This window comes from Manis pentadactyla, chromosome 10 (assembly GCF_030020395.1).
Source record: "Manis pentadactyla isolate mManPen7 chromosome 10, mManPen7.hap1, whole genome shotgun sequence".
Taxonomy (NCBI): Eukaryota; Metazoa; Chordata; class Mammalia; order Pholidota; family Manidae; genus Manis; species Manis pentadactyla.
The window spans coordinates 13,164,469-13,191,792 of NC_080028.1; the positions used below are offsets into that span (position 1 = coordinate 13,164,469).

At 44.5% G+C, this 27,324-nt stretch overlaps 1 protein-coding gene across 2 annotated transcripts in view; it reads left to right on the forward strand.

Annotated features, from left to right (window-relative positions):
• The window catches only part of LARGE1 (LARGE xylosyl- and glucuronyltransferase 1), a 530,062-nt gene that overhangs the window by 186,481 nt on the left and 316,257 nt on the right, over window positions 1-27,324 (forward strand). The gene's annotated exons all lie outside the window — the stretch shown is intronic.

Here is a 27,324-nt window from a genome sequence, read left to right on the forward strand (position 1 = left end):
TAGCCTACTCCCAGCTCCTCTTTCAAGAGTGTCACTAGCACATCTGATTTTCCCCCCTCCTTCTGCGCCTCCCCACAAGCAGTCACTTCGGAGGGTTAGAAGAGTGACCCCTTTATTGTGTTCAGGATTTTTATTGGCGCCCCCGGAACCGTTGTGCCAGTTCCCTGAGTGTGTTAGCACTGCAGCTCTGCTTCCTCTGCTGTGTGGTCCCCAGTTACTGCCGGAGGCTTTTCCATTTCAGAGATGCTAGAATGTGAAGAACAGTTGGTCTTAGAATCGGTACATGTTTTTAAAATGTCCACCTTGGGCTAGGCACATGTTTTCATTGTCACGACTTTTCATATAAACAGTTTCAGTTAATATTGACAGTGGTTGTCCAAGGTCAGCACTGTGACTTCTGTTTTATAGTTGAGGACCTTGAGGCCCCATTAAAATGCAGGCAAGCATTCTTTCACTCCTCAAGTACTTACTGAGCTGCTACTATGTGTCCGTCGCCATTATAGGCACTTGAGATACTGAAGTGGAAAATTTCCTGGGGGGATAGTCAGTGAAGAAATAGGACACAAGAAGAAAAGTTGAGTCAGGATATGCCATCTGTTACACTAGAGTGAAGTGAGTGTCCACACCAGACACACATCAAAAAGATACACTTTCCAGCCAGAGGGAATTGCAAGTATAAAGGTCCTGTGGCAGGACTCTGCTTGTCTTATTTGAGGAACAGCAACTCTGCGTGGTTTTACCTCCACCTCTGACACCAAGTGTGTTGGTTTTTTTCCTTCCCATTCCAATTCCTCATTTCTCCAGACAACACTTGGGTATCTTACAATTCAACTCTGACACTAATTATCAAGAGTCAGTAAACCCCGTAGGTTAAGGGCTTATTCCCACAAGACTGTTCCCACTTCAGACTCCAGACACAAGTCCCAGGTTGTCCCCTTTGCTTCTGACCAACTGGCGGGACATTCAGGGGGTCCCAAAACCCCCTCCTCTAGAACTCAGGAAGGTGCTTTTCTTATTGGCTGCTGTTTCATTAAAGAATATGACGTGGGAAGAGCCAATGAAAGGGATACACAAAGCAAAGGAGGGAGGGCAGGGATTACACATGCGCCCTCTCTAGACATGCTGTCCACCCAGGCCCGTGGTGTGCTCACCAACCTCAAAGCTATTTTTTACTTGTTGAAAGAGCCCTAAGCCCTGCCACTTAGGGGGTCTTATTATGTAGGTATGATTAAATCATTGACCCTTGGTGCCGGGGATCTGAGGTGGGGTGGGGTCAAAGTTCTCGCCCTCTAATCATGCCTTGGTCTGTCTGGGGACTGGCAGCTTTCCTAAAGCTATCTAGGAGTCCCCAATCTAGCCACCAGTCATCTCATTAGCATGCATGAGACCATCTTATCATTCCAGAGATTCCAGGGGGTTTTAGGAGCCATGTGCCAGGAATTAGGGGCAAAGACCAAATATGTGTATGTCACAGTGAGGAAGCCAGTTGGGCCAGAGCAGTGGAAGCTCAGAAGAGGTTTGATAAAGTCCCAAGTTGGAATGTAGCTGAGCTGATGTTTCCAGATCTTCTGAGTTCAAAGTCCAAGGTCTGTCCATGTGCAGGTAAGTGTGAGAAGCCACTACAGGTCCCATCTTTCTCTGTTAACTGGAGTGAGTTTAATCTTTGAGGAAATAAATGTCTTGGTTAACTCAGCTCCAGTAGGAAGTAGCAACTGCACAGCAGAAAAATATGCTCAGTGCTGTGCCCTTCGTGCTGCCCGGGAGGTGCCCACAGTGTCTGAGTCCTGAGCGGTGGTTAGCCAGCCCAGGTAAAGAGACCTGCATGCGTGGAAAAGTGGGTGAAGGAAAGGATGACAAAGAAATACAAACACTTCATTCCCGGTACATATTCTCAAAATAGAATGTGGGACTTTCAACTCCTTCCTCTTTGAAGAACACAGTGCCAGAGAGAGACTCTGGCAGTGCACTGTAGAAGAAAGAACAGAGATCAGGGTTTTGATCCCAGCTCTGCCAGTAATTAGCCATGGGACTACATCCATTAGAGTTCAGTTACAGACAAGAAGAATGCATGAGTTTAAACAGAAAAGGATTTATTGCCACTGTTAGGTACCTTGCAGAATTCTCGGAGAAGCTAGAGGCACAGCCTATAACTGAGCTGAAGGGAGCTGTCCTCCAAACCAGACCAGACACGGAACCAGACCACAGGGAAACCGTGGTTAGGAAGCCACTGAGGAAACTCCTTCCATAAAGACCACACACTGTCTGCCAGGCTCTGTGTCGGAAATGGCCTCAGAACTAATGATCTGTGGATTTCATTATATGTACCTTTTTCCTCAAAAGAAAAAAAATGTAAACACTGAACCCTAGCTAATGCTGTTCATACTGAAGTGCCTATGGAATGTGCTGATGACTAACTTACTGTTTTGAAATGTATTTTAAAAAAAAGATTGGCAGATGGGTAGAAGGATGCATAGGTAAAGTAAGTATAAGATATTAATGGTAGAATGTAGGTGTGGGCATATACATGCTCACTGTAAAATTATTTTACTGTATTTGAAAGTTTTCATAAAATTTAGGAAAAAAATTAAAAACATAAGATATGTGGTCTCTTCCTCTCAACTGCTTCAGGTGGTTGTTAAGAAAGTCACTCCAGCTGTCTGGGATTTCTTTATGGGACAAGAGGATTTTTGCTGAACTGGATAGAGAGCATGAAGGACTCAAAAACCTAGGTGATGAAATAGTTGAAATTGAGGACATAGTCTGGATAATAGTACCCATTCACATGCCCAATAAGTGCTTAATCTATTAATCTTACTCTCATGATAGTCCCAAACTCTGATTTCTTTGTCCCCATTCCTGCCCTGCACCCCCTACATCTCAAAGTTAGTGCCAGCATGCAAAGACAACTAGCATTTCTGAGATAAGGTTAAGTGTAACTTTTTATAGTAGGGACCCCAAGGGATTACCTAATCTTATTATTTTTTATGAATTTACCTAAATCAATTTGGTCATGCAAAAAAGCTGCTCTGGTGGGTAACAGCAGTGGCCAGAAAGTTTGATGTGGGCAGGGGTTGGCTTCCCACCACAACCTCACTACATTCATCAGTCAGTAGGCACCGAATGATTCGGCCAACCTTAAAAATATCAACAGTGTCTCTGCCCTCTGTCCTTTCAGATGCTCTGACCACCGTTTTGCAGAGAAGATTGTAAGAGGCAGGCATGGCAGTATTTGCAGAGGCCACTGCTATTGACCTAGAAGTTGGCATCAAACAGAAGTCTTTCCAAACAGTGGCTGGAAAAAGACTACTTAAGGATAACCCTTAGGATGCCATTGCTAAGATGCTGATTCCAATCTCTATTTTCTGTCTGTTTATGAAAAGATAGGGAGAATCTTTACAATACTTTAGCCAATCCACATTTCTGGAAAGCCTTATGCCACCAATGAGCCTCTTTTTAACATTCCACATCCATTTAAGAAGCTATTATGTCACTGAGAAAACCCCGTTCCAAATTCACTAGGTCCAGATACTGAACCATGCCCTACAGCATGTTTCTGGATTGAGGTTTTCCAACCGGACTGGCAAGTTGCAAAATATACATGACATAAAATTTACCACTTTAACCATTTTTAAGAGTACACTTCTTTGGCATTAAGTACGTTTGCCGTGTGTGTAACCATCACCACCATCCATTTCCAGATCTCTTTCATCACCTCCAATAAAAGGTCTGTATCCGTTAACCAGTAACACCTCACTTCAGTTCCTTGGTAACCTTAATTCTACTTTGCTTCTAAGAATCTGCATATTCTAGGTGCCTGGTACATGGATCATCATACAATATTTGTCCTTTTTGAGTCCAGCTTATTTTACTTGGCATAATGTCTTAAGGTTCCTCCACACTGTAGCATGTGTCACAATTTCCTTCCTTTTAAGTCTTATTAATATTCCATTGTTTGTATGCACTGCATTTTATTTACCCATTCATCGGTGGATGAACGTTTGTTTTTTTCCACTTTTTGGTGATTGTGGGTAATAGTGCTGCTTCTTGTTTTTATCCTAATATACCAAAACTTCTTAGAATATACGTATCTCATCTCCACATTTTGGGGGTGATGGTTACATAGGGAAAATTTACATTTACATTGCAAACTTCAATGTAATACTTTTAACAAATTAATGTATTGTGATAAGTATTAAGCTATAGCCCAGATACAACTGGTAGAAAATTGGAATCACGTATGGAGATTTTCAGAAGCCCCCAGCCCTCAACAAGGCAAAGGCATCGGTCTAGGATGTCGCTGGTGCAGAGAAAGGCCACTCTGCTACACGCACAGCAACTGTTTACTACAACTCCATGCATAGTATTCCAATCAGGGAGCAATGTTTCCGGTATTGCATATCCTAACGATATTTTGTCATTTCTATACAGGCGTTTTATGTTTATGATGCCTTCACTTCGTTTTAGGAATTTTGATTGAGAGGAGGGAGTTGGCTTGACAGACAATGCATTATAACTTTTAATTATAACTATAATTTTAATTATAACTTTTCCCATTTACAAACATGGAAAATTGGTTTCATGTTAGCTTTTTGTCACAAAACATTTTACTTTCAAGAATGAATTGTTGAAATAATGAGGGAGATGCTTGCCTTTTAGGGTGTATTTCAGGTACTGTAACACTCATTTTGAAGGGGAGAAATGTGGGTGCAGAGGGAGGAGGAGACCTGTGCCTCTGGGTCTCCTTCTGAGCTGCCTTGAGAAAGTAGGGGCCCCCGTCCCAGGCTGTGTCCCCTCCTGGGTCCTTCAGGTCTCCTCTTGTCTCCATGTCAGGACCATTGAAGGGGACTAGCCCGAAAATAGGAGGTGGCTGACTGTTGAGAGGAGTCGTGGCCTTTGCACATGCTTGTTAGAAATCTGTGATGGACCAGGACACGCTGAGAATCTTAGGAGCAATTAATGGGGCTTAGCCAGTGTTTGTGTCTGAGTCTGTATGGAGATGTATGGATGTGAGCCGAGAGGCATGTATTTTGCTCGCTTGATGACTTGCCTCCTGGTATGTGAAGGAGACCTGATCTTACCAGCTTCCTTACTGCACAGTCAATATTTGCTGGCAAGAAATGAGTCCTCCTGTACTGCTGCGTCCAGTATTCAGCCATGCTGATTCCCTCTGTGATCAATGTCATGTGCATGGCTTGTAGTATTAGGGTGACAACAAATCTATTTTTAATTCCTTTCTCCCAACTTCTAGGAAAGGGTGAAACTACTCTCCCTGACCAGCAACCTGTCTTCCTCCTCCTCCCTTCCTCCCTCCCTCAAAATGTCAATTGGATTAACATTTTGCAGTTGTGGCAGCCTCCACATCTGCTTACAGCATGTGGCGGGGCTTTGGAAAGCGATTGCATGGAGCCTGTGTGGGGTTTTCTGTATTTATTTTCTTTCAGTAATGCCCATAGCAAATTTCCTCCACTCCCAAGCCAGAGGATGGTGCGTGCAATGGCTAGGGCTGCACACTTAACCTGGGGCCTTACTGGGGTGTGGGCTGCTGGGCCTGCTGCCTCCCTGGCTATAACACAGTTTCTGGGACTAGGAAGGAACCGTCATTCTTGGAAGGGTTGTGAACTCACAGGCTCTGCCTGTGCTCTTCTTTATGCGGCAGCAGTCGCGTTGCGGTACCAGAGGTTCCAGCCCAGGACAGGCTTGCATGGATGCACATGGTGTGGGCGTAGCAGCCCAGATGGGGCTGTGGGAGGTGGGAATGTAGCACCCCTCCTGGTGCTCGCCTCGCTGGGGAGAGACCCACTGTGCCAGGCGGAGATGGTCCAAGAGCTGACCCTTAGGTTGGTTGCCTTAGTTGAGATTGTCTCAGGATCTCTCCTCTCTCTCTTTTCCTTTCCTCTCCCTTCTCTTTTTTTTTTCCTTTTTTTCTTTTTCTTTTGAGAGGGCATCTCTCATATTTATTGATCAAATGGTTGTTAACAGTTAACAACAATAAAATTCTGTACAGGGGACTCAATGCACAATCATTAATCCACCCCAAGCCTAATTCTCATCAGTCTCCGATCTTCTGAAGCACAACGAAGAAGTTCTTACATGGTGAACAAATTCTTACATAGTAAGTTCTTACATGGTGAACAGTACAGGGGCAGTCATCACAGAAACTTTCGGTTTTGATCACACATTATGAACTATAAACCATCAGGTCAAATATGAATATTCGTTTGATTTTTATACTTGATTTATATGTGAATCCCACATTTCTCCCTTATTGTTATTATTATTATTATTATTTTAATAAAATGCTGAACTGGTAGGTAGATGCAAGATAAAGGTAGAAAACATAGTTTAGTGCTGTAAGAGGGCAAATGTAGATGATCAGGTGTGTGCCTATAGGATAAGTATTAATCCAAGCTAGACAAGGGCAACAAAACATCCACAGATGCAGATTTCTCTCAAAACGGGGGGGGTGAGGTTCTAAGCCTCACCTCTGTTGATCCCCAATTTCTCACCTCATGGCCCCCCTGCGACTGTGCCTGTCTTAGGTTGTTCCTCCCTTGAGGAATCTTACCCGTCTCTGGCTAACCAGTTATCTTCCGGGGCCATACAGGGAAATGTAAAGTTGGTAAGTGAGGGAGAAGCCATATTGTTTGAAAAGGTTAGCTTTTTACTTCTATGCAGATTTATGCCCTGTGGGTTTTATGCCCAGCATTTGTCTTGAGGTATCTTTACCACTTGGAAGAATTATGATACTCGGTAAATTCGATATGAGGCACGAATTCTATTTAAGGGTTGTAATTAGGAAGGAAGAAGAAAAGCTATAGAAGTAGCAGGCGGAAGAAAACATGGGAAGATTGGTTATTTCTTTGACATATCTTCTTGTAGAGTAACTTAAGCATGTATAGGTTTTAAACTACTAATTAAATTGCGCACACACATTAACATAATAGGAATACAGTTACATAACCAAAGCAGACCTATAATTACCAGCCATCTCCAGTGAAACCAAGAAAACCAGTTAGGCACCCTAAGCATTTGTGAAAACTTATCTATGATATGATGGATATGGTCTAACTGAATTTGAATAGTTTGAGAAAAACCAGACAATTTAAAACAACACATTCCTGGGAACTGTTCACATCCCATATGTTCTTTCAACAGTAGATAGTCTGTAGTCTCAAGATTTTGGAGCGCTGCAACTTGCACTTCTCCTAATTCTTGGTTGAGTTCCAACAGTATAGATCCAGTCAAATTTGTTGTTTTACTGTATGCACAGGCCAGCTTAGATATCTCCTTCTTCATTCCAATGGCAAGTCCAGGAACTGGTGAGATGAATGCAGCTAAACTGCAACAGCACCAGGATCTTTGTTGAAGTTTTTTGATGATCATCTTCTGGAATGACTCTTCCAGAGAATGTTGATGTTGGAAGTTCTTCTTCATATCGTATCTTAATTCTTTTTCTGGGTAGCCAAATTGGGCGTTGATCCTCTGTATAAACACAAACAGACCCTTTGCCTACACTTTGATATGCCCTTTATACCACTGTGAAGAACTTATTGGAGGTCACCACACAGGAACTGCTTTTTTTTTTTTTAAGAGAAAGGAATATTATCAGAAAAATGTACTTCCATAGCTGATCATCTGACACCCTTTAAATGATCAAAATTAAGGATATTTAAAGCATGCATTAATCATTGATTTACAGTTAGTTTTACCCTATCAGGGAGTAAACCCCTTTCTTTTTTTTTTTGTTATCATTAGTCTACAATTACATGAAGAATATTATGTTTACTAGGCTCTCCCCTATACCAGGTCCCCCCTATAAACCCCTTTACAGTCACTGTCCATCAGCATAGCAAAATGCTGTAGAATCACTACTTGTCTTCTCTGTGTTGTACAGCCCTCCCCTTTTTCCCACCCCCCACTTTATGCATGCTAATCTTAATACCCCCCTTCGTCTTCCCTCCCCCTTATCCTTCCCTACCCACCCATCCTCCCCAGTCCCTTTCCCTTTGGTACCTGTTAGTCCATTCTTGGGTTCTGTGATTCTGCTGCTGTTTTCTTCTTTCAGTTTTTCCTTTGTTCTTATACTCCACAGATGAGTGAAATCATTTAGTATTTCTCTTTCTCCGCTTTGCTTATTTCACTGAGCATAATACCCTCTAGCTCCATCCATGTTGCTGCAAATGGTAGGATTTGTTTCCTTCTTATGGCTAAGTAATATTCCATTGTGTATATATACCACATTTTCTTTATCCAATCATCTACTGATGGACACTTAGGTTGCTTCCAATTCTTGGCTATTGTAAATAGTGCTGTGATAAACATAGGGGTGCATCTGTCTTTTTCAAACTTGAGTGCTGCGTTCTTAGGGTAAATTCCTAGGAGTGGAATTCCTGGGTCAAATGGTAAGTTTATTTTGAGCATTTTGAGGAACCTCCATACTGCTTTCCATAATGGTTGAACTAACTTACATTTCCCACCAGCAGTGTAGGAGGGTTCCCCTTTCTCCACAGCCTCGCCAACATTTGTTGTTGTTTGTCTTTTGGATGGTGGCCATCCTTACTGGTGTGAGGTGATATCTCATTGTAGTTTTAATTTGCATTTCTCTGATAATTAGCGATGTTGAACATCTTTTCATGTGTCTGTTGGCCATCTGTATTTCTTTTTTGGAGAACTGTCTGTTCAGTTCCTCTGCCCATTTTTTAAGTGGATTGTTTGTTTTTGTTTGTTGAGGTGGGTGAGCTCTTTATATATTCTGGACGTCAAGCCTTTATCGGATGTGTCATTTTCAAAGATATTCTCCCATACTGTAGGGTTCCTTTTTGTTCTATTGATGGTGTCTTTTGCTGTACAGAAGCTTTTCAGCTTAATATAGTCCCACTTGTTCATTTTTGCTGTTGTTTTCCTTGCCCGGGGAGATATGTTCAAAAAGAGGTCACTCATGTTTATGTCTAAGAGGTTTTTGCCTATGCTTTTTTCCACGAGTTTAATGGTTTCATGGATTACATTCAGGTCTTTGATCCATTTTGAGTTTACTTTTGTATATGGGGTTAGACAATGATCCAGTTTCATTCTCCTACATGTAGCTGTCCAGTTTTGCCAGCACCATCTGTTGAAGAGACTGTCATTTCGCCATTGTATGTCCATGGCTCCTTTATCAAATATTAATTGACCATATATGTTTGGGTTAATGTCTGGAGTCTTTAGTCTGTTCCACTGGTCTGTGGCTCTGTTCTTGTGCCAGTACCAAATTGTCTTGATTACTATGGCTTTGTAGTAGAGCTTGAAGTTGGAGAGTGAGATCCCCTCTACTTTGTTCTTCTTTCTCAGGATTGCTTCGGCTATTCAGGGTCTTTGGTGTTTCTATATGAATTTTTGAATTATTTGTTCCAGTTCATTGAAGAATGTTGCTGGTACTTTGATAGGGATTGCATCAAATCTGTATATTGCTTTGGGCAGGATGGCCATTTTGACGGTATTAACTCTTCCTAGCCATGTGCATGGGATGAGTTTCCATCTGTTAGTGTCCCCTTTAATTTCTCTTAAGAGTGACTTGTAGTTTTCAGTGTATAGGTCTTTCACTTCTTTGGTTAGGTTTATTCCTAGGTATTTTATTCCTTTTGTTGCAATTGTGAATGAAATTGTTTTCCTGATTTCTCTTTCTGTTGGCTCATTGTTAGTGTATAGGAAAGCCACAGATTTCTGTGTGTTAATTTTGTATCCTGCAATTTTGCTGTATTTCGATATCAGTTCTAGTAGTTTTGGAGTGGAGTCTTTAGGGTTTTTTATGTACAGTATCATGTCATCTGCAAATAGTGACAGTTTAACTTCTTCTTTACCAATCTGGATTCCTTGTATTTCTTTGTTTTGTCTGATTGCCGTGGCTAGGACCTCCAGTACTATGTTAAATAACAGTGGGGAGAGTGGGCATCCCTGTCTAGTTCCCTATCTCAGAGGAAAAGCTTTCAGCTTCTCGCTGTTCAGTATAATGTTGGCTGTGGGTTTATCATAGATGACCTTTATTATGTTGAGGTACCTGCCCTCTATTCCCATTTTGCTGAGAGTTTTTATCATGAATGGATGTTGAACTCTGTCAAATGCTTTTTCAGCATCTATGGAGATGATCATGTGGTTTTTGTCTTTCTTTTTGTTGATGTGGTGGATGATGTTGATGGATTTTCGAATGTTGTACCATCCTTGCATTCCTGGGATGAATCCCACTTGGTCATGGTGTATGATCCTTTTGATATACCTTTGAATTCGGTTTGCTAATATTTTATTGAGTATCTTTGCGTCTACATTCATCAGGGATATTAGTCTGTAATTTTCTTTTTTGGCGGGGTCATTGCCTGGTTTTGGTATTAGGGTGATGTTGGCTTCATAGAATAAGTTTGGGAGTATTCCCTCCTCTTCTATTTTTTGGAAAACTTTAAGGAGAATGGGTATTATGTCTTCTCTGTGTGTCTGATAAAATTCCGAGGTAAATCCTTCTGGCCCGGCGGTTTTGTTCTTGGGTAGTTTTTTGATTACCGTTTCAATTTCTTTGCTCATAATTGGTTTGTTTAACTTTTGTGTTTCTTCCTTGGTCAGTCTTGGAAGTTTCTATTTTTCTAGGAAGTTGTCCATTTCTTCTAGGTTTTCCAGCTTCTTGGCATATAGGTTTTCATAGTAGTCTTTAATAATTCTTCGTATTTCTGTGGAGTCTGTCATGATTTTTCCGTTCTCATTTGTGATTCTGTTGATTTGTGTTGATTCTCTTTTTCTCTTAATAAGTTTGGCTAGATGCTTATCTATTTTGTTTATTTTCTCAAAGAACCAGCTCTTGGTTTCACTGATTTTTGCTATTGTTTTGTTCTTCTCAATTTTGTTTATTTCTTCTCTGATCTTTATTATGTCCCTCCTTCTGCTGAATTTAGGCCTCAATTGTTCTTCTTTTTCCAGTTACGATAATTGTGATGTTAGACAAATATGTTAAACAAAATACCAAATCCATTTGGGATTGTTCTTCCTTCTTCAAGTGTGCATGGATCGCTATATACTTTCCTCTTAAGACTGCTTTCGCTGCGTCCCACAGAAGTTGGGGCTTTGTGTTGTTGTTGTCATTTGTTTCTATATATTCCTTGATCTCTATTTTGATTTGTTCGTTGATCCATTGATTATTTAGAAGCATGTTGTTAAGCCTCCATGTGTTTGTGAGCCTTTTTGTTTTCTCTGTAGAATTTATTTCTAATTTTATACCTTTGTGGTCTGAAAAATTGGTTGGTAGAATTTCAGTATTTTGGAGTTTACTGAGGCTCTTTTTGTGAGCTAGTATGTGATCTATTCTGGAGAATGTTCCATGTGCACTTGAGAAGAATGTATATCCTGTTGCTTTTGGTTGTAGAGTTCTATAGATGTCTATTAGGGCCATCTGTTCTACTATGTTGTTCAGTGCCACTGTGTCCATACTTATTTTCTGCCCGGTGGATCTATCCTTTGGGGTGAGTGGTGTGTTGAAGTCTCCTAGAATGAATGTATTGCAGTCTATTTCCCCCTTTAGTTCTGTTAGTATTTGTTTCACATATGCTGGTGCTCCTGTGTTGGGTGCATATATATTTAGAATGGTCATATCCTCTTGTTGGACTGAGCCCTTTACCATTATGTAGTGTCCTTCTTTATCTCTTGTTGCTTTCTTTGTTTTGAAGTCTATTTTGTCTGCTATTAGTACTGCAACCCCTGCTTTCTTCTCGCTGTTGTTTGCCTGAAATATGTTTTTTCATCACTTGACTTTTAATCTGTGCATGTCTTTGAGTTTGAGGTGAGTTTCTTGTAAGCAGCATATAGATGGGTCTTGCTTTTTTATCCATTCTATTACTCTGTGTCTTTTGATTGGTGCATTAAGTCCATTTACATTTAGGGTGACTATTGAAAGATATATACTTATTGCCATTGCAGGCTTTAAATTCGTGGTTACCAAAGGTTCAAGGTTAGCCTCTTTAGTATCTTACTGCCTAACTTAGCTCGCTTATTGAGCTGTTATATATACTGTCTGGAGGTTCTTTACTTCTCTCCCTTCTTATTCCTCCTCCTCCTTTCTTCATATGTTGGGTGTTTTGTGCTGTGCTCCTTCTAGGAGTGCTCCCATCTAGAGCAGTCCATGTAAGATGTTCTGTAGAGGTGGTTTGTGGAAAGCAAATTCCCTCAGCTTTTGTTTGTCTGGGAATTGTTTAATCCCACCGTCATATTTGAATGATAGTCGTGCTGGATACAGTATCCTTGGTTCAAGGCCCTTCTGTTTCATTGCATTTAATATATCATGCCATTCTCTTCTGGCCTGGAGGGTTTCTGTTGAGAAGTCTGATGTTAGCCTGATGAGTTTTCCTTTATAGGTGACCTTTTTCTCTCTAGCTGCCTTTAAAACTCTTTCCTTGTCCTTGATCTTTGCCATTTTAATTATTGTGTGTCTGGGTGTTGTCCTCCTTGGATCTTTTCTTTTGGGGGTTCTGTGTATTTCCGTGGTCTGTTTGATTATTTCCTCCCCCAGTTTGGGGAAGTTTTCAGCAATTATTTCTTCTAAGACACTTTCTATCCCTTTTCCTCTCTCTTCTTCTTCTGGTACCCCTATAATACGGATATTATTCCTTTTGGATTGGTCACACAGTTCTCTTAGTATTGTTTCGTTCCTGGAAATCCTTTTATCTCTCTCTATGTCAGCTTCTATGTGTTCCTGTTCTCTGGTTTCTATTCCTTCAATGGCCTCTTGCATCTTATCCATTCTACTTATAAATCCTTCCAGGGTTTGTTTCACTTCTGTAATCTCTTTCCTGGCTTCTGTGATCTCCCTCCGGACTTCCTCCCATTGCTCTTGCATTTTTATCTGCATCTCCGTCAGCATGTTTATGATTCTTATTTTGAATTCTTTGTCAGGAAGACTGGTTAGGTCTGTCTCCTTCTCAGGTGTTGACTCTGTGGTCTTGGTTTGCCTGTAATTTTGCCTTTTCATGGTGACAGAAATAGTTTGCAGAGCTGGGGCGAGTGACGGCTGGAAGGACTTCCCTTCTTGTTGGTTTGTGGCCCTCCTCTCCTGGGAGAACAGCGGCCTCTAGTGGCTTGTGCTGGGCAGCTGCGTCCAGACAGGGTTTCTGCTTCCTGCCCGGCTGCTATGGAGTTAATCTCCGCTGTTGCTGTGGGCGTGGCCTGGCTCGGGCAGCTACTCCAAAGTGGTGGAGTCGCGTTGGAGCAGGAGCTGCTGGGAGGCTATTTATCTCCGTAAGGGGCCTCCCTGCTCCCTGCAGCCCAGGGGTTAGGGTGCCCAGAGATCCCCGGATTCCCTGCCTCTGGACTAAGTGCCCCGCCCTCCCCCTTTAAGGCTTCCAAGAAGCCCTAATTAATTAATTAATTAAAAAAAAAAACCGCTCGATTTTCTTTCTCCTCAGTCACCGGCCTCAGGCACCCACTCACCGGTCTTGCTGCCCTGTTTCCCTAGTATTGGGGTCCCTGTCCCTTTAAGACTTCCAAAAAGCACTCGCCAAAAAAAAAATATGGCCGCTCGCTTTTGTTTGTTCTCCAGCGGCAGGCCTCCAGTTCCCTCTCACCGTTCTTGCTGCCATATTTCCCTAGCATCCAGGGCTCCGCACATGCACTGTGTCTGCACTCTGGTCCGGATGGCGGGGGCTGGGTGCTCGGCAGTCCTGGGCTCCGTCTCCCTCCCGCTCTGCCTGTTCTTCTCCCGCCGGGAGCTGGGGGGAGGGGCGCTCGGCTCCTGCGGGGCCGAGGCTTGTATCTTACCCCCTTCGCGAGGCGCTGGGTTCTCTCAGGTGCGGATGTGGTCTGGATACTGTCCTGTGTCCTCTGGTCTTTATTCTAGGAAGGGTTGTCTTTGTTATATTTTCATAGATATATGTGGTTTTGGGAGGAGATTTCCGCTGCTCTACTCACACCGCCATCTTGGCTCTGCCCCCCTATTTGTGGTCCTCTCCCTTCTCTTGCTCTCTCCCCTCCTCACTGCCTTCCCTCCCTCCCAAGGGGGAAATGGTGCTCCTCCGTCCTTTCTCCCCTCTTTTCCCTGCTCTCTCCCATGTCTCTAGGAGGAGCATGGAGTGTGTTTGAATTCTGCCTCCTGTTGATTATTGGGTGTGAATTTGGGTACCAGTGTCTGCAAGGGTGAGAGGGGATGGAGACGCCATCTCCGGGTGTTGGGAGGACTGGATGAGAACGGTGATCACTGAACCGTGCGTGGCTCTCACGGTTCATAGCACTTACGGCTCTGCCTGTGCGCAGTCCCACCTCAGGACCACCCACAGGGCAGGGCTGTCCTCCCCAGATTACAGATGAGGACACTGAGGCCCGGAGAGATGGGCCAACCTGCCAAAGGTCACCCAGCTTTGATACGGTGAAGCCCTGCTGGGCTCAACCCTTCACACTGATAGGATTGCCCCGGAAGCATCTCACCCATGGGGCAACGAGGGACCAACATATACAGAACATCTGTTGGGGGAAGTTCTTTAGCAGACATTGTGACAGATGCACCCTGTAAGTATTTAAAACATTGTTTATTCATATCGTTTTTCTCTCGATTTTAATTTTTCTTTTCCTTTTCCTTTTCCTTTTCTTTTCACTCAGTCCCTTTCCCTTGGGGATTTGACCACCTTTTCCTTTCTTTCTTTTGGTCTTTTCTAGTTTTTGGACTTGCTAATGTTTCCCTTTCTGTACACCCATTTCCTTTTCTCTCCTTGTCCTGTTTGGCTTCCTAAATCTCTCTTCCCAACCCTCTGCTCCATGCGTGTTTTTTTTCTTCCTTCTTTGTTCCCCTGCCTCTGTCTCATCTCTCTCTGCTTTTATCTACTGTGATATTTGCCAAACCAAATTCCAAAACCCCAGGAGGGGTCGAAGGCAGTCCCCCAACACACAGCATGGTGTGAGCCCCAGGAATCTGCTAGCCTGGGCCTCCTGGTGGGGGTGCCCAGGATCAGAGGATGGGGTGCGTTTCCTTGGGCATTCTCAGGGTGTGCTCTGTGCCTTTTCCTACTGGAGGACATATACTTCGTGCTGGGAGGGGTGGCGGAGGAGGTTGTGGCTGCAGGACTGTGGCTGAGAATTGACTCTCCCCAAAGTCAGAAAAGTTCCGAGATCGAATTTTTTCATTCCTCATAACTTAGTCAGATACACACACACGCATGCACCTATTAAGCCAGTAAACTTGTCAGCCCATACAGTAATGCACAGTTCTAAATATGGGCATGGTAGGAAGAGAGATGGTTACTGTGGGAACTGTCATTTTTAATTTACTGACTTGGTGCTCTAAACCAGGACTTGGTGCTTAATGTAGTGTTTTTACATTTGGATGTGTGCTCAGGAAAGGCATAAAATCTTGCAAAGCCAGGGCTGGTGTTGGCGGAGAGGGAGTCCCTGGAGAAGGTTCCATGGGGAGGGGCCTAAAACTGGGGAGGTGGAACTGGGCCAATTCAATTCATAGGCTCCTAACAATCAGAAGGGAAATAGATCCTGGGGAGGCCAGCTCATCAGTGTGGGAGGCCCAGTGACCAGCAAGGCCATTCCATCAGCTTGCAGGTGAGCAGACCAATGTCCACAGAGAAAGAGGGATGTGGCCAGAGAAGGAAGCCAAAGGAGCACAGCTTTTGGAGCCAGAGGTCTGGGTTTAAAACTATGCAATATGCAAAGGATTTGGACTCTAGAAATCATAGCCTACAGGACCCATGAGCGCTGAAGTACCGCCTCCTACATGCCAGGCCCTATTCTCAACAAGTCAGAACTCGATCCCTCAACCTCCGCATCTCTAGAGGCCAGTACTCTTCTTATAGTTACTTCATGGATAGACTTCCCAGTAGAGAGGGCCTCCCGCAGGGCTAGGATTTTACCCCAAGAAGTCTGCCTGGAGAGTCCCTTTACTTCATTTGCTACATTTCAATGCAGTGAAATCCTGACTTTGTTACTTACTAGGTGTGTTATCTTGGGGAAGTTACTTCACTATTCTGAGCCTTGATTTCCTCCCCAGTAAAATGAGGACAATAATACCTTCCACTGTGGTTGTGCTCTTAGGAGAGAAAACGAGCATATGGAAGTTCTCTGCAGGCGTGACGTTTCACTGTTTACTGGGAGAAGCTGAGTGAGGGCCCTTGCTGCAGGAAGAATAGGATCAGAAATAGTATTGGGGTATTTTTACATTTTAGGTGGGCAGCACCCATGTTGGCATTGCGCCTACCTGGCAAACAGATCCTCTTCCTACCTCCCACTTCCTCCGGGGCAGAGGGAGCATTAACCCCAAGGGCTCCTCTTCGCCCCATCCCACACACTTTCCCCAGCACGCTGTGTAACTGAGCCGCCAACACCACCTGCTGGTGGTTGGGGCCAGTGTGGTATCTGGCTGGGCTCTCTAGATGGGAGTGGATTGGGATGCCTCCTCTAGCATTCATCCATTCAACACGCCTTCTGTGTGTACCCATTGCTCTCAGATCTGGGGATACATTCCTGACGAAGACAGATGGCCTTTGAGCTTGTAAAACTTACCTTCCGGACAATGGATAAGAAATCCTGTCCACTAGCAATTAATACTATTTAAAAAAATAAGCCCAGCAGAAAGACAGGGCTTTGGGGTCTAGATAGAGAGTGAGTTTTAGGTCAAGGAAGACCACTTTGAAGAGGTCATCTTGGGGCAGACACCTGAATGCATCTAGAGGATGCCAGGTCAAGGTCTGAGGGGAGAGTGGACCAGATGGAGGGAACAGATGTAGCTCTTTTGAGGCTGAACAAGACTGATGTTTTCACAGGACAACAAGGAGGAAGAGAGGAGCACAGGCCTAGGCCGATGGTGTGGGGCTCACAGACGCTGTTACAGAGATTGGTTTTCATTCCAAGTACCATAAGAAGCCATTGATAAAAGTCTGCCAGATAAAATACGCTGGCCAGTTACATTTGGACTGCAGATAAACCACAGATAATTTTATTTACTTTGAACGTAAGTGGGCATCCTATATTTTCATTTGCTAAATCTAGCGACCCTACATCGATGGGCTTGGGGGCCCACTCCGTAGAGAGAGTGTTGGCTAGAAGAAACTTTTGCAGCCAGGGGACCAAGAAGGGGGCCACTGTCCCTAGGACAGAGGTGGGGCTGCTTCCGGGCCATAGCGGTCCTCACGGACATGCTGAGAGATGTTCAGATTTGGGGTCACTTGTGATACCCATGGGACTTGGCAATGGAGAGAATATCGGTAATGGAGTGGACATGCCAGGGGAAGAGGGGAGCCGGGCAGAGTCAGTCCTATGCTCTAGTTCAGGAGGGGAAGCAGCAGTGAGTCTCAGGGCCCAGTAGTTGCAGAACAAGATGCTGCCATACACCTGAGCTCTTCAGGGGTTAAAATTTGAGATGCCCACAGAAAGGAGAGTGGTTTTCCCTGTTTTACTGCATGTGTTTTTACACTCAGTAGATTTATATGCATTCTGTATAGATAGTTGGGTCGATAGGTACCATCCTAGATGAATACATCATCTTTTGAGCACTTATCCTGGACCAGGCCCTCTGCTAATTGCTCCTCATGTCTGCCGCCTCCTGTTTGATCCGTATGCAACCAGGTGAGGTTGTGCTGGGATCGTCCACATTTTCATCATTGAGGCTCGTGGGAACGTGATGTGCATGCTGCTTACTTTATTGGCATCAGAGTGATGTCGCCCTTCCCTAAGTATTGTGGGCATGTGAGTACCAGGTGCACATTCAGCCCTCAGCAGAGACATTGTTTAGATGAGGAACATCTTCCAAAGCTGTCCTAATCCTCAGTGTCAAAATTAGAACCCAGTTCTGCTTCCCTATCTTTATACAGCAGTGTTCTCTGTCTCTAATGGGAATAAAAAACCACCTGGGGTGGCAGGGGGGATTGTTAAAAATGCACATTCCTGAGGCCCTTGCCTGGGGTTCTGGTTCAGCTGCACTGGGGGTGTGGCCCATGAAAGTGTATTTGGACAAACCTCACAATTAACGCTGATGCTGTGATCCTGTATGTGCTATGAGAAATGTAGTGTGACTTTGCTTTAATTATGCCAAACATAGAAAACCCCTGTTCCCCTAAATGCCCCTGTGGGGCATGCTTGGCTTCTATAATATTGGATATTAGGGATGAAATTTTGAATGTGGTTTGATAGCATATGTACTCATGTTTATATTTTCAGGAATTTCCACATGCTTTAAGGTCTCTGGGAGGATCTGCTCGCAGCGTGTCAGGCAGAATCGCTTTGGGTTTCTTCTGCATATTAGTGCCCCCTCACATTTGCTCCCCAGCACCGAAGGCTCCCAGGTCCCGATCATGCTGCCTTCGCCCCTCTTCTCCTCTTCAGGACCCAGGCCAGCTGCCCCCACACACTTTCTCGAGCCAGATGCCCTGTCGCCGCTCTCCCCCACACGCAGGTTTTAAGTAGGGATTTGGAGGGGCCATGCTTTGGTACATGCTCACCCCAAGGGGAATCTCTGCTATTAGGAGCTTGGAGAAGCGTGGCAGCCACTCTGGGTTCCTGGAAGTCCTCGAAACAAAGGGGATGTGGAGTCTGAGCAGACATCAAGCGGCCCCTTAAAGAAGTAAGAAGTTCAGAGGCTTGGCTGAAAAAGTGGGAGGGGTGGGGTGAGATGGGGGAGAACCGAGCAGTGGGAGAGCACATGGGATTGGAGCCGCGTCCAGAGTGGGAGCATGTAGGGGGTGCAGGGAAAAGGAGGTAGCATCATAGAACACGTTCTCTGCTTCCTAGCTGCCCTTCAGCGGGGTTGGCAACATGCTGCTTCATTCCTCGGTGTCCTTAAAAGGACCTTATCCATATATCCGGTGATCCCCCAGTGAGCAGGGCCCTGAAATTCCACAGTTCCTCCTGGGATTCTGTGCGGCCATGAACTTCCCTGAATGGACCATCCCTTTTACTACTAGGCAGTGCTGCTCAGAAAGCCAGGAAAATACCAGATTAGTCCTCAAAGAGAAAAGGTTCTTTAGGGGTTCCCTATGGGTTTTTCTCCCATATCTGTCATGTTCCTTGAGGGTAGGTCATGCCCTGTGGGTGTCGGGGCAGGAAGGATGTCAGGCACATGGATGGCCCTGGGCCAGCCCCTAGGACCTTGTGCTCTTGTTGGCCTTCATAATTGTATCATGGTTCTCTCATGTTCCCTGTGGGTTTGTTGTCAAGGTGCTGGTGGTGGGGACCTTGGGCAGAGAAAGGGCAGATGCCAGAGAGAAAGAATTCCAGACAGAGGCGTCATACAACACCCCATCCAGGAATGTGTTCTGCGTGCACAGGGTGCACGGCCCGTGATGCTTTCTGATGCTGCTGACCTAAGGGGGAGCACGTTTGGTACTAAATCTTATTGAAGAGTTTCTCATATAAAACTGTTACATTAGCAGCTCAGGAGCCCCTCTCCACCCTCCTGACGTCCATGACAAAGGACAGCCTCCAGGCGAGCACCCCTTTGGGGCTGTTATGACACAGAGATGGCTGCCAGGTACCAGACTCTGTTGGCGCTGTATGCACAGTAAACCCTCTGTTCTCTTCTAGTCCTCGTGGACCCAGGTTCAGGCTGTTCATCAGAGGCTGTGGAGAGGGCCCCCCACTATCCTGGTGGTGTAGTCAGCCTGCCGGGAAGAGAGGCAGGCATGGTAGACGGTTCGAATACCATCGTGCCATTCGGTAGCTGTTTGACGTGGTGCCTTGTGTAATCACTCTGCTCCTTGGTTTCCTCGCCTTTAAAAAAATGAAGATCAACAGTCTGTGTCTTATGATGTGATAAGGATAAAATAAATAAAAAATGCGAAGTGCCTAGCACAGTACATGTTACATAGGCGGTCATGGCACGTCAGCTTTATCTCAATCATCCTCTTCCTTACCTTGTGGGCTGCAGCTAGGAAAGCTGACATTGAACTTCAGCTGTGCTTCCTGCCAAAGATTTCCCTTTGGGCTAAGGACTGGCCTCCTGGGTCCCACTGAAACCCAGTCACACATCTCTGCCGTTCCTTTGGGTTCAGATTACATGGTGGCAAGCAGGCAGCGGGATAATAATGCTCACCAGCATGTTTTCACCGAGCTTCTGCCATGTGCCAGGCTGTGTTGGTTGCTAGAGATCCAGCGATTCACAGACGCATGGTCTCCAGTTTCAAGCAGCCTGCTGCTCCCCGAGAACATGGGGGTGACCAGAGAGGTGTGATACAGAGACCTGGCTGCTGAAATGGAAGACTGCATGAAGGGCACAGAACCAGTCAGAGAAGTGTTAACTTCTGCCTAAAAGAGATGTCTCATGGATGGGTGCAGACGGGGACTTGAGTAAGAATTTCTCATTTGAGGGAAATAGCAGAGGCCTGGGAATAGCATGGGGAGCTCTGGTGGGGACGGGGGAGAGGCCAGGGCCAGATCGCAGGCCGTTTGTTTCGTATACACATCTCAGGGCTGCGTTTCTTCAATGTCAAGTGTCTTGTGACGTCTTTCCCAAGGAACACAATTTTCACAGACCCCGGTGTTGCCGTAAATAATCCTCAATATGTTATTACTCGTGCAATTTGGTGCAACCTCTGTATAGACACAGCTTGAATGAGCTATAATAAGAGTACAACAGATACATATAGTATTTCTAACAAAACTGCAAAATTTCCAGGAAGTTCAAATTATCAGCTTGATTTTAGTATGTTGGGTGATGCCATGTTGCTGTCCTAACATGAATACGGAATATGGATCTCTGTGGCATAAAAGTCAAAATGCCCGCCTACCACATATAGGGCTTGTTTTTCCTTGTTACTTTCCTCTGTTCCCACCAGAGAGCCCCAAAACACTTCGCGCCAGATTCTTGGCCTTTGGTGTAACTGCATTGTTTGCACATTTCGTCTGTCTTCTCTTCTCCTTCACCAGGACTTGAGGTGGGGGGTACCACCTGGAGCTGGCATAAACAAAGATGCACAGGGAGGCAGGGGCACCAGACTGTGCTCTAAGATGACTGCCCAGATAACCCCAAGGTGCTTCTGTACATTTTTTAAAGATTATTAGCCAAATGAAAATTCCAAATTAACACACACTTTCAGAGAACACACAGAAGTCCACCCACCATTATGTGGGAGAACTAGAAATGCCAACGGGAGTATTGGGTGGAAATCCAGTTGCCAGAATCACTCTAGAGTGAAGAAATAGTAATTATTGTTAGTGTACAAATGGTGACAGTTTTAATATTTTAGGAAATTACAGCAAATGTTGAAAATTATGCTTACTAATGCCAGGTACCATTCTGGGAGCTTCATATGTGTTACCTGAATCTTCACCACTTACTGTTGAGGTGGATTTAGTATTCCTATTTAACAGAAGAGGAAGAACGAGGCACAGAATGTCTGACTCATGGGCCTAAGGACACCAGGCTAATAAACAACAGACCTGGGATTTGAACCCCAGGCAGTCTGGCCGTGGACCCCCTCCTCCTCACAACGACAGATATGAATTGACCTTTCAACTCCTCTTTCAATAGTTACCTACTCAAATAACTAATGACCCATTCCCATTATTCTCTGCATGTATTTCAGGGTTGACAACCTGTTAAAATTTAATATTCAGAGCAATGCTGCCACAGCTATTTGACAATTTCAGATATAAATCTACCTTAAAGATGTACAAGTACAAATTCTGCAATTTGATTTTTAAGTGCTTTTCTACAAATATAAATAATGAAGTGTGTTGGAACTGGCAGGTATAGTACATTAAATTGAGTGCAATTAAAACACTGTGATATTTTTAAATCAACAAGGAAAAAATAAGTGGCAAAATTAAGAAACCTGAATCTGTCTTTGCAGCCTCCTCCAGCTGAGAACTGGGTGGATGATCGCAGAGGGTATTAGCAACATTTATGCTCTGGATTTCAAGCGCGATGATAGTCACATTTAACACAAAGAGCACTTTGATTTTGCTACTGCATAACAGGCAGATGACATTTCCAACCACAGTGTCTTTTCAGTTTTTTTTTTTGAAAGCAGATGACAAGGGGGTATTCTGAGAAGACATCTGAGTTGAAATAATGACTTGCCTTCTGGGTAATGTCTCAGGGAGGCATCTGAAAGTCAGGCTTCTCATTGCTCAGACACGAGAGGGATCTGAATCTTTCACACTCAGGCGCTTTGCCCTTTCCAGAAGCTGAAGAGTCTCTGCGTTGGGAACCAGGAGGATGGTGTAGCTGTTGAGATTGTTTTCCATGTCCCTCCCAAAGGGTCCGTGTGGCCTGGGGGAGAGCTGCTCGGCCAGTAGGTATGAGAGGCCTGATCAGTACGTGTGTCCTTATCAAAGATCTCCTTTGGCCTTCCCTCCGTTCTGGAGTTTGAAAGGTGAAGGCGAGACACCACTAATGGATTTTTATTGTCAACATACCTGCACCTCTGAATTCATCTGAGTGTGTTTCCCTAGAAGTGGTCATCTCACTCACCTCTCCACTTACTCCCAGGACTCAACTACCTTCTACCAGTGTTCACAGACTCCATGAAATCCCCGTTATTTAAAAAGAAAAAAAAAAAAAACTGGATGCATGGTCTGCAGCACATTGCTTTGGGCCCAAATAGGGACTGTGAACAGCCTAAGACTGGCTTGTAACCTGCTCATTTTGCAGCCCCTGTGTATTAGTTTGCTAGGGCTGCCATAATAAAGTACCATAGACCAAGTACCTAAGCAACAAAAACTTACTGTTTTACCATTTCTGGAGGCCAGAAAAGTCCAGCATCAAGGTGATGGCAGGGCTGTGACCCCTCGGAAGGTGCTAGGGGAGGAGCTGTTCCAGGCCTTTCTCCCAGCGTCTGGTGGTTGCTTGTGACAGGCAAGGGCATTCTCATGTGTGTATGTCTCTTCCTACATTTCCCACTTTATAAGGACACCAGTTAATGACTTAAGGACCCACTCTACTCCAGTGTGACCTCATCTTAACTAATTATGTCTGCAACTACTAAATAAGGTCACATTCTGAGGCATTAAAGATTAGTGCTTAACATAAAAATTAGGGGATACAGTTCAACCTGTAACAGCCTATAGCCAGCAAAGTGGCTGGTACATAGATCAATTCACATGTTCGTTGTTCATTCAGTGAATCTTGGAGTACTTCATATTAGGCACTGGTCTAGACACTGGAGATAAAATAGCAAAACAGACTCCTTGACCTTAGGCAGCTTATATCTTAATATGGAAGATACATATTAAATAAAAAAATATAAATAATGCCAAATACTGGTATATGCTGTAAAGAAAAAGGGGAAAACATAACTGGAAGTATGTGGCTGCTTGAGAAAGAGTCGTCAAGACAGGTGTCTCAGAGCTGGTGGCCTCTGGGCCCAAACATCATGGAATTGAGGAGTAAGCCGTGAAGAGATGTGAACAAAGTGTTCTAGACAGAGGTGAAAGCTCAGCTGTGCATTAGTTAAATACAGTATGTTTACATAGAGTGTTCAAGAATGTGTTTGGAGAGAAGGTTTATTTTTAAAACTCCCTGGGAGTATTTGGGAGTGAATTCTGATAAATAAGAGATGGGAAAGCACGTTAGGGGAAGGCAGATTAAATGCATGGTTGAACTCCCAGAATCTTCTGTCACATTTGATCTGAACGTTGGCCTGGAAAACTATTTCAGAGACCTCAGGGCTTTCTATCCCTGTTTGAATCTTAGATTCATAGGGTTTCAAAGAAACTCCCAGGTCCATTGAGACCTTCCTCCAGCCTAAGGCGGGAATGAACCTCCCTGTCAATCACCTCTAGTGGGTCTCTGCATTCAAGAGCCCCTGCTTGGATACGTAACTCAGTTGATCTCGTTAAGATACCCATTCCGTTGCTGGGCAAGTAGCCCCAGGCCTCACTCACTGGCCCATGGGGACCCTTCCCTCCTCTGCTTTTCCCCTTGCTCAGAGTGTCCATGTCTCCTTGTTTAAGTGTTCCATACCCTAGGCCAGTGGTTCTCAAGGCTGACTACATGGTGGGGCCATCTGGAGGGTTCTTCAACAGGCTGATTCCCGGATCCCAACGCATAGCTGCGAAATTGGAATTTTGTGGGTAGGAACCTAGAGCAGTGATATGCCTTCCCCAGTGGTCAACTTTTGTATTAGAACAACCGGAAAAGGGATTAGATGGGACTGTCGCTTCTGTTCCACCATGATGTCTTGGCCACCATCAGGCAAAACTGTCTCCAATTGGCCTCTTCCTCATGGTAATTATGAAGGATTCTGTTGTGCAGTGTGCGCTCTGCTCTGACTTGTGGATGATATATCACATAGTAACTGCTCAACTCAGATCGCAGCATGTCATTAGGAAGCGTGGGACATCTAAGTCAGCTTAGAGCAGGGGAAAGAGGGCATGAGCTGGGTCTGCTGCTGGCACTGAAAGCAGAACCTGAGCCGAAATTTATCTTCTCATCTCTTAAGGCTGTTTGGACAGAAATCAAAGAAAATAATCAGGTTTCCTTGCCTAGCATCTCTGTATTGAGATTTTTGTCAAGCGAAGGATTCTTTGCAATGTCAGTCAATGCTGCTGTCTCCAGTCACCTCCTGGTGACAGCCTATACTGAGTGACTTCTATTCATTCAGATACTTTGTGGGGTACACATTAGCAGCTCCTCTAGAATTTACTGTCCACTTGAAGTCACACAGGAGGGCCCTACTTCACTTCTTGTTCTCTTCTTTCTGCCCTTTATGGAGATAAAAAGCAACTTTCCCCAACTGTTGAATAGTATCTCTTCACGTAAAATAGGAATAGCCATCCCCCCAATTGTTGTTTATAGTTTTGCATATTGGATTTTTCATCTATGTGATTATTGTCATTGCTCTTATTTGGCTTCTCTCTAAGGCCTCCAGATTCCTCCTGAATTGAGTAAACATATCCCACTTTTCTAAGCAATATTGTTAACCCAGCTTGGCCTTGTGCTTCTGCAGCCCATGTGCTGCTTCTCTCAGATTATAGATCCCTGTCATCCTTTCTCTCCTTTCTGATGTTGGACCTGTTGAGGGGTATGCCTGCCTCTCAAAGAACTGGCTTTAAGCATGGCTCCGGCATTCCTAAATGAACTCAGCACTGCAGGCCCGCTTCATGGCCGTGGTAGGCTGGACTAAGAATGCTGCGGTCCCCCATTAATCTACTGTGCTTGCTTGTGACCTGCTGAATGCGCCATCCCAAGCATTTGGGCGGAGATACTGAGCATGAGCTGTGGGTCTAGAGCAGAGGGAGAGGGTGGTGTCAGGGCAGCGGTACCACTCTGGCAGGCGTGCTTGCTCACTGGTCATGTGGAGATGTAGAGGGGCACACCTGTGCACCGGCTGGGGACGTCAGCAGACAGAACGGGGAGAATGGCACAGACACCCTGAGGAAAGCACAATGGAGAGACTCAGCCTTCTGAGAGATGGAGAGAGAGATGGAGAGAGAGGAGGGAAAGATGAGAGAAGCAATGGAGGGAAGGAGGGAAGAAGGAAGAGGCGGAGGGAGATGGCCATAGATGTGGAGAGAGCACTGCACTGATTCCCAGTTCCTACAAGGCTCAGAGTACTTTATTTCTGTACGATTTCTGTGGGTTTATGTAAACTGTCCTTTTTCTAATTGTGCCACATTGAGTGAGTTTCTGCTCCTTGTCCCTAAAAGATTGCAGACTGAACCCCATTCGGGCCATGACATTTTGAGGACCATTCCCTTGTCATTCCCATCCTTAGGCAATCAGCTCCATTTGCATGACGGCGAGCACCTGAACCCCAAAGGCCCAGCACACCCAGATTCTACCGGCTGTGCTGTCTGCAGGCTGGGTGGCCTTGTGCATGTGCAAACTGCTTAAGCTTTCTGAGCCTCAGTTCCTTCTTTTGTTACATGGGGATTGAGTGGTATTTGCTTCAGAGAGTAGGGTTTTATGAGATTGAAGTAAAACTTTGGGGAGCATTTTAATTTTCCTTCTTGTGTGGTACCCAAGCTCTGTGCTGTTGCTTTGAGGGCTGTGAGAAGACTTGTTGGCCTTCAAGGACAGGTTGTCAGATTATGGTCTGCTGGTCAAACCTGGCTCACTCTATTTCTGTAAATAAAGTTTTATTGGAACACAGCTTTATTTATGTACTGTCTGTGGCTATTCTTGAGCTAAAATGGCACAATTGAGTAGTTGCAACAGGGAAAATGTGGCCCAGAAAATCTAAAATATTTAGTACCTGGACCTTTATAAGAAAAGCTTTCCAACCTCTCTTCAAGGATCTTAGAATCTTTATGGGAATTAATAAAATACCCCTCTAATGTTTGTGTTGTATATTATTGTAGACTTTTTTTTATTCTATAGCTCTATTGGTCTTTGATGTATATTTTGGCTTTTCACTTGTCTAGTAATTTTATGCTATCCTCAGTTCTCTTTCACTGTCTTTATAAACCACTTTTAGCTAGCTAGGTATTTTTTTTTCCTTGCCTTTGAATCTGTAATGATATGACATGTAGGTTTAACCCCCTGGACATAGTCTTATATGCAAAGGACTGCATGTGGGCAGTGACACCTCAGAGGAGTGTCCCACCTGTAACTGACTGGCTCTTGCTTCTCTGGATTCATCGCCAGGATCTGGCTGCTTTAGGGGAACCTCAAGCTACGACCTGAGTCCCTCAGCAAGTACAGTGAGCAACGAATCTGCATGAGCCGCTTTTTGATGTTTTGTGCAAAAATATCCTTTGTTACCAAAATATCATCCTACATCTTACACTGTTGGTGTCTTTAGTGCATAAACACATATAACTGTCTTTTGGAACAAGAATGTAAGCATTAAAAACTCAGAAGACTCCAGGCTTTATAAGAGCCATGGTTTAGTGAAAATATCATGGATGTTGAACACAGATCTTTGTCCACACCTCAGGCCCTTTCACTGACCAGCTGAATGACCTCGGGCCAGTTGCTTAACTTGTCTTTGCTTCTGCTTTCTGCAGAAAAAAACAAATTTTGTACGATTCCATTTGCATGAGATAGCTAGAGGAGTCAAGTACATAGAGATGGAAAGCGGTAGTTACCAGGGGCTGGGGGAAGGGTAGTGATGGGGAGTCATAATTAATGGGGACAGAGTTTCAGTTTTGCAAGTTGAAAAGAGTTCTGGGGGTGATGGAGGTGCTGGTAACACAACAGTGTAAATGTGCTTAGTGGCTCCGAACCGTGCAATTAAAAATGGTAAAGATGGTAAATTGTATGTTTTAACATAATTTTAGCACAATTAAAAATAGCTTAGAGAAGATGGCTCCACGTTGGTCCACTGGAAGGCTGTTGTGCAGCAACTGGGGACAGACCAGCCAGGAGTTTGGCACATGGAGTTGCTGATAGGAGGGATGGAGAGAATCTGATTCACCTGAGAGATGAAAAGGGAGGCAAAATAG